This window comes from Apodemus sylvaticus, chromosome 6 (assembly GCF_947179515.1).
Source record: "Apodemus sylvaticus chromosome 6, mApoSyl1.1, whole genome shotgun sequence".
NCBI classification, from domain to species: domain Eukaryota; kingdom Metazoa; phylum Chordata; class Mammalia; order Rodentia; family Muridae; genus Apodemus; species Apodemus sylvaticus.
The window spans coordinates 115,489,765-115,507,039 of record NC_067477.1 but is presented as its reverse complement, the minus strand read 5'-3'; the positions used below and the strand labels follow the sequence as shown (position 1 = coordinate 115,507,039).

General features: G+C 48.1%; 1 protein-coding gene across 2 annotated transcripts in view; it reads right to left on the bottom strand.

Annotated features, from left to right (window-relative positions):
- The window catches only part of Mapre3 (microtubule associated protein RP/EB family member 3), a 46,439-nt gene extending 29,857 nt beyond the window's left edge, over window positions 1–16,582 (bottom strand). For both annotated transcript variants that reach the window (XM_052186224.1, XM_052186225.1), the window contains exon 1: window positions 16,426–16,582. The gene's annotated coding sequence lies outside the window, so the exon portion shown is untranslated. The remainder of the gene's footprint in view (window positions 1–16,425) is intronic.
- Between the last annotated feature and the right edge of the window lie 693 nt (window positions 16,583–17,275).

Genomic DNA, 17,275 nt, shown 5'->3' with positions numbered 1-17,275 from the left:
AGGAACCCTAACATTCCTGTCCTAATGAATTGTTCACTCCCCCTTTTATGAGTTGCCAAATCTCTTTTTGAAATTCTCAACTTTATATTCAACCATGAGAAACTTTTCAAAACTGGCATGAGTGTTTTCTAGCAGATAAATTTAATGTCAAGAATTAATTCTCTTTCTTGGTCCCAATCTACTGCTTTGAAGTCAGTATTCCTTTTATCTGTAAATGTGAAAATAAACATTAATAATGAATGCCTTTTCGTCCTCTCCAGGCAGGACGCTTTATTTACTTCTGAGGAAGAAAGCATTCTTCTTCAGAGCTGGAGAGACAGGTGGGAACAGAATGGGGACTCTACTTCTGAAGGTCTTGATGTGTGTGTGTATGTGTGTGTGTGATTTATTTATTTTATCTGCATTGATGTTTTGCCTGCATGTATGTCTGTGTGAGGGTGTTAGATCGTGGAGTTACAGACAGTTGTGAGCTGCCATGTGTGGGTACTGGGGATTGAACCTGGGTCCTCTGGAAGGGCCATCAGTGCTCTTCACCCCTGAACCACCGCTCCGCTGAACAGCCCCTTGACATGTTTTCAAATGGCTTGAAATCCCAACTGCCTTCAATAGCAATATCACATGGTCACTTGGTCCCAGGCTGTCTTAGGTAGCAAGTGCTTAGCATGGCACTCCTCAGCCCTCCGTCTCCCCTCTGACCAGCACCCTTACGGTTTGCTCTACCTTTTGCATTGAGAACCTCAGCACCTGTCACAGAGCCTGCAACTCAGTATGAAAACTTGCCCATCACCAATGACCCCTCGCCCTCACACTATGCCCACTCACATCTTGTGGCCCATCTCTGCTGGCCAATGTCTTCCACACCAGCGTTGTAACTGGAGGCTGCATAAACTCTCTCCTTGGGCTAAGATACAGGTCCCCTTCTGCTCTACTGTCACCTCACTTGAAGGCTCACATCACCTAAGGTAGGTCACACTCACACACTCTTCTATCATTATTTTCATTTTTTGGCTGTGTGTGCAGATGTTGTGTATCATGGCATGCACGTGGGGGTCAGACAACATTTTTGGGAGTTGGTTCTCTCTTGTTACTTGTAGAGCCTGGGAACTGAACTCATGTTATCTGGATAGAATGTCTCTACCCACAGTGAGCCACATATCCAGCCCTGAGTACTTTAATCACTACTTCTCTAGACCTGCCTGCATTTTTCTGCCTAAAGAAAGTAATGTGGTCCACATGACCCCAATACTTTCCCAATCTGCCTTTCTCAATTTTTAAGGAATAGCTTCTGTCAGGAACACCCTGAGATGTGGTGAGCATACCCACCTTCCCCTGACACCCTTCAGGATCATACATATACTATGTTAAGCCCCCCAAAGTATCCATGCCCTCATGCCAGGAACCTTTGAGACTGTTCCTCTGAATGGCAAAGAGGACTTTGCAGTGTAGTGAAGTTGAGCACCTGGGGGTGGAAAGACTTTTCTGTATTATCTAGGTGAGTCCAGTGGGGTCAAGGAAAGTGGGAGGGTCAGGGCCAATGACAGATCAGAGTGACTCAGGTCAATGAGCTAAGGAGGGCAAGGAAACACATTTTCACCTATGACCTCCAGAAGAAATGCTCTGCCAGCACATGAACTTTGACTCACTGAGTGTCCTATGATTACAACACGTAACTGTCACAAGCTGGCTGGCTAAAACAGCACATATTATTTCCTTACTATCCTGGAGACCAAAAGCCTCAGAACCAAGTGCCGGCCCTGCCAACTCCTCCCTCTGAAGACTCAGGGATCTGCTCCCATCTTCTCTTCTAGCTTCTGGGGGCTTTAGTCATCCCTTGGCTTACAGCACACCACTCCATCTCCACCTCTGTGGCCCGCAGTCTCCTTTTTCATAAAACCTCTATTTCTCTTTTCATCAGGATACACACAGACAAGGTGGTGGTGGTGGTGTCTGTGTCTGTGTCTGTGCCTGCCTGCCTGCCTCTCTGTCTGTCTGTCTGCCTGCCTGCCTGCCTGCCTGCCTACCTGCCTATCTGTCTGTCTGTCTGTCTGTCTGCTTTCCTGCCTGCCTGCCTGCCTGCCTGGATACAGAACCCAGGATCATGCACAAGTTGGGCAAATCTTCTACCACTCAGCTACTGAGCTACATCTCCTCCCCAGCAAGGAGACTTGGGTGCGTTTAGGGCCCATCAAGATAAGCCAGCTTCAAGATCCTTTACTTGTTTGCTGTTTGTTTTGAGACAATGTCTCTATGTAGCCCTGGCTGTCTTGGAACTTATTAGGTAGACTAGGATGGTCTTGAACCTACAGAGACCTGACTGCCTCTGTGGAGAAAGAATCTCTTCTGTGCTGTGTGGAAGGGTCATCTGTCAATAAGAAGCTGCTGGCCTATTAGCTTAGGCAGGAAATAGGATGGAAGAAGAGAAGATTCTGAGCTAGTCAGGCATGGGAGAGAGAGAGAGATTTGCCCTGAAAGCTGATGGGGAGGGCCTCATGAACATGAGAAAGGTAACCAACCACCTTGGGCTAGGCAGGACTTAGAAGAGAATAAACAGAATTATTAAGCTATGAGCTAGGGGGATTAAGCCAAAGCTTATGGCCTAGGCAATTTTTCATAGGTAATTTAGTTTCAGAGTCATTTTTTGGGGGCATCTCACAGGTACAAATGATGTCCAATGTGGTAGGCATATAATCCAAACTTAGACAGAAATCCAAGCTTACAACAAAATACTCAAGTATTAGACAAAGCACTGGGTGGAAAAACCCGAAGTTACACCCCTACCTCTTGAGTGGTGGGTTTTAAATGTGTGCATTGCTGGCTCTTTAACCACACTCTTTGCCATATAAAGTGACATTCATTGTTTTGTCATATAAAGCAATAGTCTCAACTTCTGAGACTTTGGATGTTTTGGGAGGCACCATTCAGCTCACCAACCCATTTACAGACAGTTCGGCCTTCCTTCTTCCCGAGCCCTGAGATGATACATGTGATGTGGTTAGCAACTGCATTTGTAAGAGGTGCAATTGAAAATCATCATTTGTATAATTATACAAATTATATCACCTGTTACTTGGACCCACTAAACCGAAGAGTCTCTCTGTTTTATGGCCTTGAAGAGCTTGCTCTGGTGATGACTGCCTCAGTGTCTATGGCTGGCACTTGTTTGGTGTGGTGGCTCTCTAGAGCCTACTTCTGTCGTGCTATCTCTACAGGAATAGCTTCACCTACGCAGACTGACTCTTAGGAGTCTCTCTGGACACGTGTTTGCATGTGGAAAAATGATGCATAGAAGAGAATCTTGTGGAAATACTGTGGGTAAGGGTGTCCTGTAGCATCTCAGTGGCTTGGAGCATGGCCAGGCGGGACCTAGCAGACTCTGACAATGGCCTTCCACAGAGGGGAGAAAAGTGATTTGAGCAGCATGTGTCTCAATAGCCTTTCTCAAAGCAGAAGCACACAGAAGCAGCACCTGGCACTACCTAGGTACCTAGGCTGAAAGAGACTGAATTCAGGACCCAGGATGTCCCTGCTGCTTTTCTGCATCCTGACACCTATAGGTAAGGGTGTCATCCTACACCCATAGCTAAAGCAGAGCAAGACTGTGATAGCCTTGTGGTTAGTGCTTTAGCAAGCGTGGTGGAAGCACCTCACCGGGTGTTATATGTCAGCTTGACACAAGCAGAAGTCATCATCTGAGAGGAGACAACGCTCTACCAGCCTGGGCTGTAGGCAAGCCTGTAAGGCATTTTCTTAATTAGTGACTGACAGGGGAGGGCCCAGTCCATTATGGGAGTTGCCATCCCTAGGCTGTTGGTCCTGGGTTCTGGAAGAAAGCAGGCTGAGCAAGTCATGAGGAGTACGGCAGTAGTCAGCACTCACCATGCCCAGCCTAAGTCATTTACTACTCTCATTCACCCTTTTTATTATTTATTTATTTTGGTTTTTTGAGACAGGGTTTCTCTGTATAGTTATGGCTGTCCTGGAACTCACTCTGTAGACCAGGCTGGCCTCGAACTCAGAAATCCGCCTGCCTCTGCCTCCCAAGTGCTGGGATTACAGGCGTGCGCCACCACTGCCTAGCTCATTTACTCTTTTTTAACTCTCAGTTTTTCTATAAATGAAAGTAAGACCTCAATTTGTTTGTTTTAATCTAAATATTTATTTTTTATTTTGTGTGTATGTGTGTGCACACATGTCTGCTATGTGTGGAACCCAGAAAAGGCACCGGATTCCTGGGAACCGGAGTTCCGTAGGCCGCCACGTGGGTTCTAGGAACTAAGCGTGTGAGCACTGCAGGAGCAGCCGGAGCTCACCTCCTCTGGGCACCGCTCCAGCCCTCAAGTTGTCAGTTTGTTTGTTTGTTTGTTTTGTTTAAAAAACTGTATTAAAGCTGGGCACAGTGGTGCACACCTTTAGTCCCAACACTTAGGAGGCAGAGGCAGGTGAATCTCTGAGTTTTAGACCAGTCTGGTCTATAGAATGAGTCCAAGACAGCCTGGGCTACATAGTAAGACTCTGCCTTGAAAAAAATTAAACAAGCAAACAAATTACTATGTGTAGAAAAGGGAGCCCTCAGCTGAACAGTGGTAGTGATTCCCTGGGCCAGGAAGTTAAGAACTTCTACTCCAAACAGCTGTCACTCTTGGAAGTTTCTGAAAACACAGGCATGGTCATGGTGCTTTTGAGAATAGTCTTTTTCTCCTTCAGCTCCTGAGTTGCTCACAGACCCCTGGATGCAGACATTATCAGGATGAGGGTGGGGCAGCCACACCGGAGTTCTCCAGAGTTCTCTGAGGAAAAGCTTTAACTTTGGCAGCCGCTGACCAGTGCCTCAGCCCTCAAGACCCCAACAGGAGGAACAGCCTGAAGGGAAGGCAGCTGCCTTGGGAAAACCTGCCCCTGCTGTGCCCGGGTGTGTCCCAGCTTGCCTCTGCCTCTGACAGACAGCCTGCCGGGTGGACTTTCTAGTGTCGTTACTGAGGATGGAGAAGAGATACAGTTGATTTTCTGATATTTCTGTCCATCATGTGCACAGTGAGGGTTTCAGTTCACCATTGCCGTCACTGTCTGCCCGTTCTAGGAACATCGCACTAAAGACTGACAACACAGCATACCTCTGAAAGCCAGAAGGCAACCACATGCCCATCCCAAACTATTACCAGGGGCTGAGGAATCCTTGATGTGCAAATATAAGGACCTGAGTTAGAACCCCAGAGCCACATAAAAACTGAGGATGGTGTTTGTAGCTGCAGTGCTGTGGCAGAGACAGGAGGTCACTGGCTCACTGGTTGCCAGTTCTGGATCCAGGTTTAATGGAAGACTCTGTCTCAGGGAAGAGTGACAGAGGAGAGAACTGACATGTTCCTCTGGTCTCTGCACATGTGAATAAGCTAGAGGTGTATATATACACACACACACACACATATACACAAATTATCATCAGTTCTTATGTGGATGAGTAAGTCAGTTTTGGTCTTTGCCTCAAGGAGCCTGTTAGTTACGTATAAATCACACCCACAATGACAGATAATTATAAGTTGTTGCTATAGCACATTAAATATTACTAAGGACAAATACTGGGACAGACATTTCTAAAGCAGAGGACTTTAATCTACTTATAAAAATACATTTTATAATCTCGCATATATAGAAACATAGAGGTGTGTATAATAACGAATGATTCGTTAGAACATCCTCATTCTTATCATAAGCAATTGGCTGTTGGCATTTTCTGATCTGTTTCTTGTGGGAAGGGGAGAACAGGTTTCACATAACCCAGGCTGGTCTCAGATTCACTGTATAGTCAAGGATGACCTTATGTTTCTGGGTGTTTTTTGTTTGTTTGTTTGTTTTGTTTTGTTTTTTTCCGAGACAGGGTTTCTCTGTGTAGCCCTGGCTATCCTGGAACTCACTCTGTAGACCAGGCTGGCCTCGAACTCAGAAATCCGCCTGCCTCTGCCTCCCAAGTGCTGGGATTAAAGGCGTGCATCACCACAACCTGGCCTTTTTGGTTTTTTGGTTTGTTTGTTTGTTTTTAGGGACCTTACATTTCTGATCCTCTCCCTTCTTCCTGGCCTCGGGTGAACAGTCCTCTTTTACCACGGAAACCCTGGCCTCCACCAGGATACTCTTCTTGCTGCAGGCCCAAAGCAATGGAGACAGTTGACACTAGGCTGGAACTCCGAAGCCACAAGTCAACACACATCTTTCCACTTGACATGGTGATTCCCACAGGTAACTGTCACCATGTCAGAAGGCTACCTGACATGTGAATAAGCTAGAGGTGCATCAGGGGTGGAAGCCACACAATGCTTTGCTGTGGGAACAGCAATTAGGCCAAGACAGACAGGGTTACGGAGAAGCAGCTTAAACCAGCCAGGGAAGGATGCTACACGTAGAGAGAGCAGCGCACACGGAACACCCCCATGTTACAGGAAAAGCAACTGAGATCAAAGAGACGTGATCGTCTCTAAGCCCCATAACTCTAAGCCCAGATCTCCTAACTCCAGGTTCCAGGTTCTCTACTGCAATGCAGCCCAGTAGCTGACATCTTTCCCTTGATTTTACCAAAGCATGAGCCAAGTACTAATGATTCTCTCGCAGAAGGGGTAGGAAAGGGGGAGAAGACATGAGGCTGTTTACAAAGAGCCCATTTGATTCTCGTAAAACAATGCACCTCGCTCTACCCCACCTGGCTCGAGGCCTGTGAAGGGCTGTTTGTTCCTTCCTGTGGGGACTGGCTGGGATCCAGGCTCCTGCTTGGGTCCTGGCTTTCAGGAAAAGGCATCAACATAGCCTGCAGACAAGGGTTAGGTTCGGCATAGGGCCCAGGCGGAGGGCCCAGGCAGAGGGCCCAGGCCCTGGTGCAGCCCTTCTTCTCCAGTTCCTACACACGCTCACTCCTGACTTCCCTCAGGTTTCCACCCTGCTGGCCCAGGCTCATCGCCTGTGACTGCTTTGCAGCACTAGCCGGGTGAATGCCTACCCTTGTCCAGCATGAGAGGAATTTGAGTCTAGCAAGTGAAAGGGCACAAGCTACGGTGTCATTCAGGGTCAGGGTCAAAGTAGAAGATCTAGGAGGACATCAGGATGACATCAGGACAGAGGGCTCAGTGGACGCTTGGAAACAGGTGACAGCCACACATTGCTGTCCAGTTTATATGCTGCACAAAGTACCCGGCTCAGGGCAGGAGCGAGGGTGGAAATCCACTCACAAAACTGCCCTTAGATCTAGCCAGGTGCATCTATCTTGAGGACACAGAGATGGTCCTCCTTCACTGACAAAGGGTCAAATAGGAAGAGCTTGGAAGGGCACAGGGGTGGGGAGTGGGGGGGGTGGGGGGGTGGGGGGGTGGAAGGGTAGGGGGTGGGGGGGGCAGAAGACAAGAAACAACCTGACCCACACAACTGCTCATCTAAGAGAGAGTCCTGGAGCTGGGGAGGTCAGCCTCTCAAACTTAAGTGCCGCTGCAGGCAGATAAGGCCTAGAGGCTGGGCGCCTCGCCTCAGCAGTGGTGACAAGTTCGAACCACAGAACAAACAGATAGCGGAGGCTCCTCCCAGTTCCAACACCTTAGAGAGCCAGACTGTGACCTCCTTCCATCTCTGGCCTTCCCTCATGGTGTCAAGGCCAGCGAGCTGCACTGTGGAGTTCCTCTCTCGAGTTTTAGCCATTGAAGACGGCTGGTGACGTCTGTCCATCTAAAACAATTCCGAGGACTACAGAAAGGTAAACAAATGTAAAGGTAGCCATGGCTCGAACTTACAATCCAGTGACGATGCCTCTGTGTGGCTCATCCCCACCCCAAAGCCATCTCTGTTCTCACTGGGCCTAACTCTGCCCCCTCGTTCTGGTGGGCAGCCACCTCTGCTTAAACCTGGGCTTTCCTTTCACCTCTGCTCTCATAGCTAAGTTCTGACTCCTCAGAAACTGCCTTGAAATTGTCACACCACCCCAACCCTGGTGCCCCTCCCCCTGCTGTGTCTTTGGGCCAGCATGGAGACCTGGCCCATTATGAATTCATACGCCCAAATGGGCCCTTGCCCCTGAACAATAAAACCTTTATTTGTCTCCAAATGCACAGGCTAAATCTTCACTGTGGTTAATTCAAACCTCCAAGGCCTTCCTCTCCCACCAACACCCTCCTCTTCCTCCTCAGCAGGCAGCCTTGGCTGTCAGAAGTGAAGGTCATTTCTTACCAGGATTCCAGTCATCTTCCCTGAACTTTACTTACCTATTGGATAGAAAAGCTATTTTCTCTTCCCACCAGTCTGGGGGGGGGGGGGGGGAGAAGAGCCCTTGTCTGTGAAGGCCCTTCCCTGCACCTCAAAGGCAGTTCTTTTCTGTTCCCTTTCCCCTTTGCACTGAACACAACTGAATACAACTGTCTCTGATACAACTGTCCCATGGTACACAATCATAGCAGATTGTCTCCAGTGGGTGCTAAAGTCTTCTTGTGCTCAGTTCTATAGAGCAGCCGAGTACCTGCAGACAGCCCAGGCATAGGCTCCCTTCTCCTCTAAGTCAGGGTCAGGGTCAGGGTCAAGCGGATGGTGCAGGAGGGAACAAGAGGATTAGCTGTAATACCCGAGCAGTGGCCGCCCACTGTGATACCGACTGCTGTGACTACACAGCCTCTCACCGGATTCGGCACAGTGCTCTCAGTACATGGCAAACTCAAGTTTTGCTTTTTGGTTGGTTAAATTCATAAATATGAGGGGCCATGAAATATGTGAAGACTTCTTCAAAATCACTGTAATACTAGACTCTAACTGAAAGTTAGCTGGATCACTATTAACTCATAACAATCATACATGCTGCATACGTACATACATAGTGCATACAAGTCAGAGAAAACACTTGGGAGGTACTTGTCTCTACTTACAAGGCCTCATGAAAACAACATGCACATTTGTAAGGATAACCTATAAACCTGGAAACGACACCTTCTGGGAATATGAGTCTTATCGAGTTGTCTCAAAACACCGTAGCTTGCTCTTTCAGGGCCAGCACAACACATCTCCATCCTTAGCAGTGGTCCCGTCACTTAAGGTGCTAATAGAATATCCCAAGTGCAAGCTTTCAGTTGTCACCTCTACTGATCTAAAATCAGAACAAATCAGAGACAAAAATCAGAGTCCTTGGCAGATGGCAATAACCGTCAAGGAAGGGAGTGAGGGCCGGTAGCCAAGTGTCTAGTGCTGCGGGGAAGTCTGGCTACAAGGTACAATTTACACCCCCGAGATAAGCCTTCGGCACAACACTGCTCACACTGGAAGGAATATTGGATTTCATCTCGTGGTCCAAGACCTGCCTCTTCCACATGGCTACACACACATTAATCCTAACCATGATCCTGCTGACTCAAAACCAGCTAAGATTTCACCTCTTACCCAGCAGGGAACACCATTACAAGGTGACCAGGGAATTATATTATAATTATATCACATTACAAGGTGACCAGGGCAATAATGCCCTCAGGATAAGGTGACTGCTTATTCAACAATCACTTGGTAGTCGAGTTTTCTAGCCAGACATAGCCAAAGACTTGTGCTAATAACTCCAGGCAGCAGGGCTTGGCATCTGCCTGCCCCGTCTGGGATAAGTGTTAGGGTAGTCAGAACCACTTGGAAGAAGAGAAACATCCTGCTTAACAAACATTTACTGCAGCACAGGCCAAGCTGTGGGGCAGGCCATATGTTCCTCAACTCCACGTCCTGGATCCCCTGGAGGTTAGACGTCTCTCTTCTCTAGCATTTAAAGTTGAACAGACTCCACTACTGGCAAAAGCTTGACCTAGACACCCATGTCCACCTGGAAGAACAAGGGGTCTCTGAGCTGATGGTCAAATGAGACGGGACCATGGACAAAGAAAGGAAGGGCCATGCAGGTCTGAGTGGAGGCAGTTCGAGCAGGAACACATACACCCAGCACAACGTAAAGCTGACAGGAAGGCCCCAGAGCACTGGGGATCTGGCCACTCAGAGAATCTGGAAAGACATGGGAGGAAGGCAGGCCACCGAAAGCAGAACCCTCATCAATGCCAGCCACCAAACGTAAACAGCGAAAGTTAGAAAATAAGGCCATTTTAAGACTCAATTTAAAGCAGATTTATTTTTTATTTTGAGCATATATTTTTATTTGTATGCCCTGTATGCATGTACGTACATGTACCACATATGTGTTATGCCCAAGGAAGCCAGCAGAGGGCACTGGGTGTTCTGGAACTGGGGCTTCAGAGGGTGATGAGAACCCTGACATGTGCTGAGAACTGAGCCTGGGTCTTCTGCAAGAGCTGCCAGCACTCTTAACTGCTAAGCCATTTTTCCAGCCCAATTTTCAAGTTCTTATAACAATTATCTTACATTTTCTTTCTTCAAGAGAGATTGGTTCATCTGTGTTTTTAAGACACATTCATCCAACATGCATAAGGCACATCTGTGCCCTCTCAAAAGATAAATGAAGGGACCATCTAAAGAATCACTCAGAGAACTGCATAAAATCCTGGCCACAGCAAAACCAAATAGCCATTAAAACGCTAGACGCCAGGCTAGGGGTGTGGCACACTTGCCTCACATGTACAAACCCAAGCAACTCACAATTCCAGGTCGGGGGCCACACTGCTATGACTGCAGCACTATGGGGTCTGAGGGATTTGAAATTTAAGGTTATCCTCCAGTGTGTAGCAAGTTCAAACTCAGCCTGGGACATAAAGACCCTGCCTCAAAATAAATAAAACTTAAATAATGCCCTGAATGCAGGGGCTGGGGGAAGGAATGCAAGATAGCCCAGTGGGTCAAGTCTGAGGACCTGAGTGCACTCTCCAAGCCCCATGCGACTGAAGAAAAGAACAGAGAACTGTCTTATGAGCTGCCCTCTAGTATGTGCACAGTCCTCAACAAATACATACTGTAAAACATTTTAAAGACTAACTAAACATCTCGTGAATTTTTTTTTAGTGATCTATCTATTACATGGAATCAATATGTCACTGGTTTAAAATGTTAAGAAACACTGAAAGAATTTAAGAAAAACCAACAATACATACTCAGGGATAATCATTTATAATTGGTGGGTACTTTCCTGGTATTTTTTCATGTTTCATATTTTAATAGAATGGCATTCTTGACATATTATTTCATAGCTTGCTTTATCCAGTGGTCATATAAGAAGTTCTGATATCAGTAAGTGTGTATGTGTGTGTGTGTGTGTATAAATGTGTATGACTGTTTGTGTGAATATGTGAGTGTATATGTATGTATAAATATGTTGTGTGTGTAAATGTGTGAGTGTATGTGTGAATGTATGTGTGTAAGTATGTGCATGTGACTGTGTGAGTGGAAAGACCAGCCAGACCTGAGAGAGTGCCGCTATCGTCACAGAGTACACCCATACTTCAGTTAGGTCCCCTGAAGCTTAGAGTTCTTTTGTAAGAGGCACAGAACTTAACATGCTATTACTTGAGAAGCAGGCTCACTATGTAGCCCAGGTTGTCCTGAGTGATGGGACTCTACCTGTGGTGCCACGCCCAGCTCACAGACTTGCTGTGACGGTTACGTGGGCCAATGCTGCTTTGGTCAATAGTTGAAATTAAATGACCTTATTAGGAAGTAATGGTTACTTCAGCTGTCAAGAGGAACGGAAGATTCTCAAAAGGGGAGTAAAGGGACAAGGAGACGAATGGATGGGGCAGGCACTCCGTGGAGCTGGCTCCTGGGGAAGCAGCCACTCCAGAGGGCCCTCCTCACTCACAGGTCTGGTCTGGACAGGGGCTTGGTCGGAGGAAGGAAGCAGGGTAGCTCTATCTGCTCCATCACTGACCACACCAGAGAGGGTTTTCTATGAGGATGTGTTGATGGAGTCATGTGCACTACTAAGTCAACTTGCTCTCCTCTCGTGTCTTATAACAGGTCAAACTCAAAAGCACAGGAATTAAAAGTTCCCTGTTGAGCTTCCTTTCCCTTCCCCAGACCCACATCCATTTCCCCAGAAGGAGCTACTTTCCAGGTTTATCTTCACTGCTGGGATAGAACCTGAAGCTCTGCGTGCTAGGGGACCACTCTACCTACCACAGAGCTAGCCTTGACAGGCCTGTGTATGGACATGGGCTTCACCTAGGAATCCAGATCCATCTATGTTTTGCCAACTGAATGGCCTGCCCTGGTAAAGGCCTTGAGCCTTTCTGTAGCTGCTCATTCCAGAATGACGTCCCTTACCTCTCCTCACTCAGGGAGGAGGTTTCCCTGCTGGGAGGCAAGGCTCTTTCCCATGACCTCTGTCTCCCTCAAGTACAGAAACTGATCTGAGTGAAGTCATGGTTCAAGGTGCGCCTCTCACAGCAGAGGAAGTGTGCAGGGGCCACGGGAGGGTAACCAATCAGCGGTTCCATTTCAGATTATGATCACTCCTCAGAACAGCCTCCCCAGAAGGACGACTGAGCACCCACACATCACCCCAAACCTGGGCTCTGTTCCAGTCAACTGCTCATGCCTGGCCATTCTGTCAGGCTAGCAAGTCAGCTGAATGCATGGTCACAAAGGCCCATTTCATACATACACTCTCTCATCTGGCAGTTGAAATGACACTGTGACTCCCAAGTTTTCCCTGGACATACTTCTGCTTCTGTTGAACACTTTAGGAAGGTTCCTGAGGAACAGGGTGGTTTTGAATTAGTTCAGAATGGACTTCTCATGACAAACTTTGAGACATTATTTTGATGTTAATGATACCAGTAAATGTAAATAAACATTGCTACCTGCTACGAAGCAGCTGCTCTTCTTGCATTCTCTGACAACCCTGTGGGGCAGCTGTCATCCAGGCTTACAGATGAGAAAACTAACACTTCGCAGTTACATAACCTGCCCAGTGCCACACAGACAGGAAGTAGAAGGACTGGGATTTGTGCTCAGATACACCTGTTTTGAGAGGCCAGATCAACTTAGTTTCTACAGGAGGAGCGTGAGAAATCCCTGTGGCTCCCAGGACCTATGCAAGGCTACACTTGAGCCCTGGGAGGCAGCCCTGAAGTTGACCCTCAGGCTTGCTTCATAGCCTCACGTCTGCTCTCTCTACACTGCTTTCCAGAACACAGCAGCCTTGCAGATAAGCCAAGAAGACGTCAACACCCAACTCTGCATTTGCTTTCAGTTAGTTGATGCACAGTTGTAAAAAGAAGACCTCCCGAAGTAGAAATGTGTGAGGAAAAATTGTTATTTTTAAGGTGGCAAGAATAAATATTTAATTAGACACTTTGACATTACATTTTGTCTGGCCTTGCAACATCTCAGACAATAAAAGGAGCCTCTGTCTACAGGGCTAATTACAGACTACTAAATTATTTTTATTATAGCCCTTTGTACTATTAAGTGTGACAAACGCAGCATCATGGCAGTGTAGAATAGTGCTAGTCTGGAAATGTGAGTTCGAATCCTGACTCAGACCCTAATAGCCACTGACAGTGACCTGCACAGTGTACACAGTTGACAGTGCTCTCACATACTTTCTACATTAGTTAAGTCACCTTGGGGCAAATCACTTAACTCTTAGTGTTTTGTGTCAATGAGAACATTAGGACATCGTCTGCCTGTCCAGTTCTAACATGTATCTAAGATCCTAACAAACATTTCTATAAATGAACCAGAGCACATGCATTTTGGACCCAGAATTCAGATCTTCTACTTAGCTTCTGAAAAATGCTGCTTGCCTAAGTTCAGGGATAATTCATAAGATACAAGCACCCAGCCGCTTGCTAAATTTCTGGAGAGTACCTGTTATAGCTCTGAGTTGGACTCCCATGTGGGAACTGTTTTGTTCAGTAACTAGCATGCCTAAGTCTAGTTAATCACCTAAACCCACAAAGAGCATTAGATTGGAGAAAGGTGTCTGAGGTTCCACCTTGACACCGCATGGGCTCTTAGGTGGAGCAACCCTGGCATCCTCACAGAAACGGGAACATTCTAACTCAAAGGCACACGGATATCTCCCCTTCAAGGATTGCTACTTCCTGCTTCCGAAACCAGGACTTATCTCAGAATACACACACACACAGACACACAGACACACTCACTCACATACATACACACTCACTCACACACACACACACACACTCTCTCTCTCTCACACACACACACTTTACCTAAAAGCTGTGGGTAAATTACAGGCTATTCTCAAGATCAAGGAAACTCTGTCCTATAAAACTATAGCACGCCACTCAGCTCTAGGTCTGACTTGCTCCAAATCATGCCCCTTCCCTGAGCTTAACAATTGCCTACAATAGCAGCTGGGTGGGTGTAAGAGCGGCCTCAGTCCTGTATCTTAAGAGGACCAGTTTATAAAGCATTCAGTCATTATCTCATAAAACACTGGTGTGGATTTCAAAGGCAAATTAACCACATAAAGCCACTCTGATGCTGAGAAGGTATTATCCCATGGCACACTGCGAACGGAGCACTGCACCTCACACTCGCCTCACCTCTCCAGCCTTGACACATTTCCTTGCTTAATTCACCACCCTCCACCCCAGTAATAACACTGATTCCCAAAATACACTCAGCCCAGGAAGAGCAGCTCTCCAGCACAGCTGTCTCCTTCTGCCCTCCTCGGGTATTTGGGCGAGCTATGTGACACAGAGAGGACCAGAAGAAGGAATGTAACTCCCAGGCCCCAGAGCTCCCACTGCACCACAGGCAGGCGCATCCCGCCAAACCCCAGACTGGCATTCGAAACAGAACAAACTCTACTGTTGAATGGGGGCTGTCATCTTCCTGAACTTCATCTCTATGTTTAAAACTAGGGCGACAGCCGTCTTTGCTACTGTAAACTAATCTGATGGGCATGGGTGCAGGGAGTGGCCCTGACAAGGCTGCCAATGGGCCATGACTGAGCCAATGGCCAATAGGCCATGACTGAGCCAAGCCTTGGGGCAAAAGTACTGTTTACAACCTCATGAGGGGGTCTTTCACGATGAGTTTTAGGAGTGGACCATACCCTCCTTTGTGGCTTGGAGTTAAACAAGCAAGCAAGCAAACAAACAAACAAAAAAGAAAAGAAAAAACCCCAAACATACCCAAAGCCTTTTCTTCATCAGAACTGCCTTACAGGAGTTTCCTAGCACTACATTGAAATCTGGGAGGAAAAAAAAAAAAGGAAGCAACAGAAGCTGGCATTGAGGTACACACGGTACTTAAGAGCCCTCGAGTTCAGGCATGTCTATGAAGAACTTTCTGGCTATGAGCACAAACTAACTTCAGTTGAATTTCTTACTGGGAAAAAGAAAACAGCTTGGGACTCTATTTCCACACTAGGTACAACAATCTGGGCAAGCCGGTAGGTGGCAAACACAACCCTGGGAATCGCCCCCACCTGGCAACAGCCCCCACCAAGACTCATCGCTGTGGGAGGGAGGGATATAGGTCTCAGAGCCATGAGACTCTCAACTGCCTTCTCTCCACTCTGCTCAGACTGTCAAAACCCACTATTTGCCTGATTGGTTTCTCCATCAAATTTAGAGGTATTGGAAATCAAGTGCTGCCAAAACCCCTCTTACAATCAGTAAGTACTTGCTGAAGATACACAGGTCTGTCTTCAGACCTCACATATACCAAGGTTGTAATGTGACTCTTTAAAGACATTTAAAGAGTCTTGAAAGATGCTTGTTCACGGAAAAAAATACGTACGTACGTACCGGAAGCACAAGAACTTAAGCACCCAAACCAATCATGTCCCCCTCCCTCCCTCCCTCCACTCCCCTCTCATCGCAGCACAGTGTGACCAGGGCAGTGGCTCAGCATACAAGGCCACCAAGCACCAACAGTAGCTGATCACAACACAGCTTGACCCTTCTCAGCAAAATCTGTTTCTAAAGCCATGCCGGCTCTCTGCAGCTACTCAGAACTATCCAGCCTGTTTTCCTAAGCCAATTCTGGCACGAGCGGGTCAGGAGCAGGTGGGTAAGTATCCTGGGGTCCCAAGGTTTGGACAGATACAATGTCCCCCTCCCCCAAGTCTCCACCTGGCTGTCTCCCTCGTCACTCTCTGGTTTATCACTTGGGAAACTAGAAGCCGGGAGGTGTCAGGCCCCGGAGTAAAGAGAAGGGACAAGGGACAAGGGCAGCAGACCAGAGGGAGTTTGGGAGAAAATATAAGGCCATGGGTAGAGGTGCGACAGCGCCACATCTAGAGGGGAAGAACCTCTAGGTGGATCCGCAGGGACGGAGAGAGGAAGGAGGACAGGGCAGGAGTGATTGGGGAGGCCTGGCCCCGGAGGCCACCCAGGAGGCCACCGAGGACGGAGACCGGCGGAACGGGACACGGGTGGGGGTGGGGTCGGGGGCCGGCGGGGATGGGGAGCCCGGTTCCCCTCCCCCAGCCCGGCCCGGGCCTCCCGCTGACTCAGCCCCACGGCGACCGTGGCCCCAGCCCCGACTCACAGTGCGCGAGGCGGCTCCGGCTGAGACGGCAGGGGAGGGGATGGGAGGCGGGGGCGCTGCGGCAGAGGCTGCGGCTCCGGCCGGCGTCTCCGGGGCGGAGGGTCCTAGCAGAGGCCGCCGCGGTCTCCGGCTTCAACGCACCGAGACTGCGGGGGACGAGAGCACTGCGCAGGCGCGATGCGGCCGCGGCTGTCAGGCCGAGCGGGGCGGGGCCAGGGCACCCGCCGTCTCCACGGCAACCAGGCGGCGAGGGGCGGACAACCTCTACCTCTACCCCATCCTAGCAACGGCGGCGGGAGGTGCGGGAGACGAGAACAATCCCTCTAGATCGCCATAGCAACTAGGAGAAGAAATTGACTGGTAAACGTATGGCGGTACGGAGGGAACGCACTCACCTTGTCACCATGGCAACTGGGAACAGCCCCTTCCCTTTTCCTTAGCAACAGGGTAACAATTCCTCCACCCTGCGTAGTCAAAGAATGAACAACCCTTTACTTCTAATTCCACAGTAGTAGCGGGATGAAGGGGTCTTTCTTCTCCTTCCCTGGCATCGGAGGACTGACGCTGGGTTTGAAGATCTTTCTTGCTTTAAGGCTTTCAATTGCAATCTGTTCCTCTAATCTTCAAAAGTGTGTAGTTTTCTCTACCTCAGCCAAGCACCCATTAGTCTCTTACGAGGAAGCCTGCACCTTTACCTCTAAGTCGAGCTGACAGAATGGCATTTATACACGAATTATATACAGGGTTTTGTTTGTGTGTTGTTGTTGTTTGAGATAGGTTCTACCAGCCTAGTGAATTATAGACACACCTATAAATTCCAGAACTTGAGAGCTGGAAACAGGAGGATTGC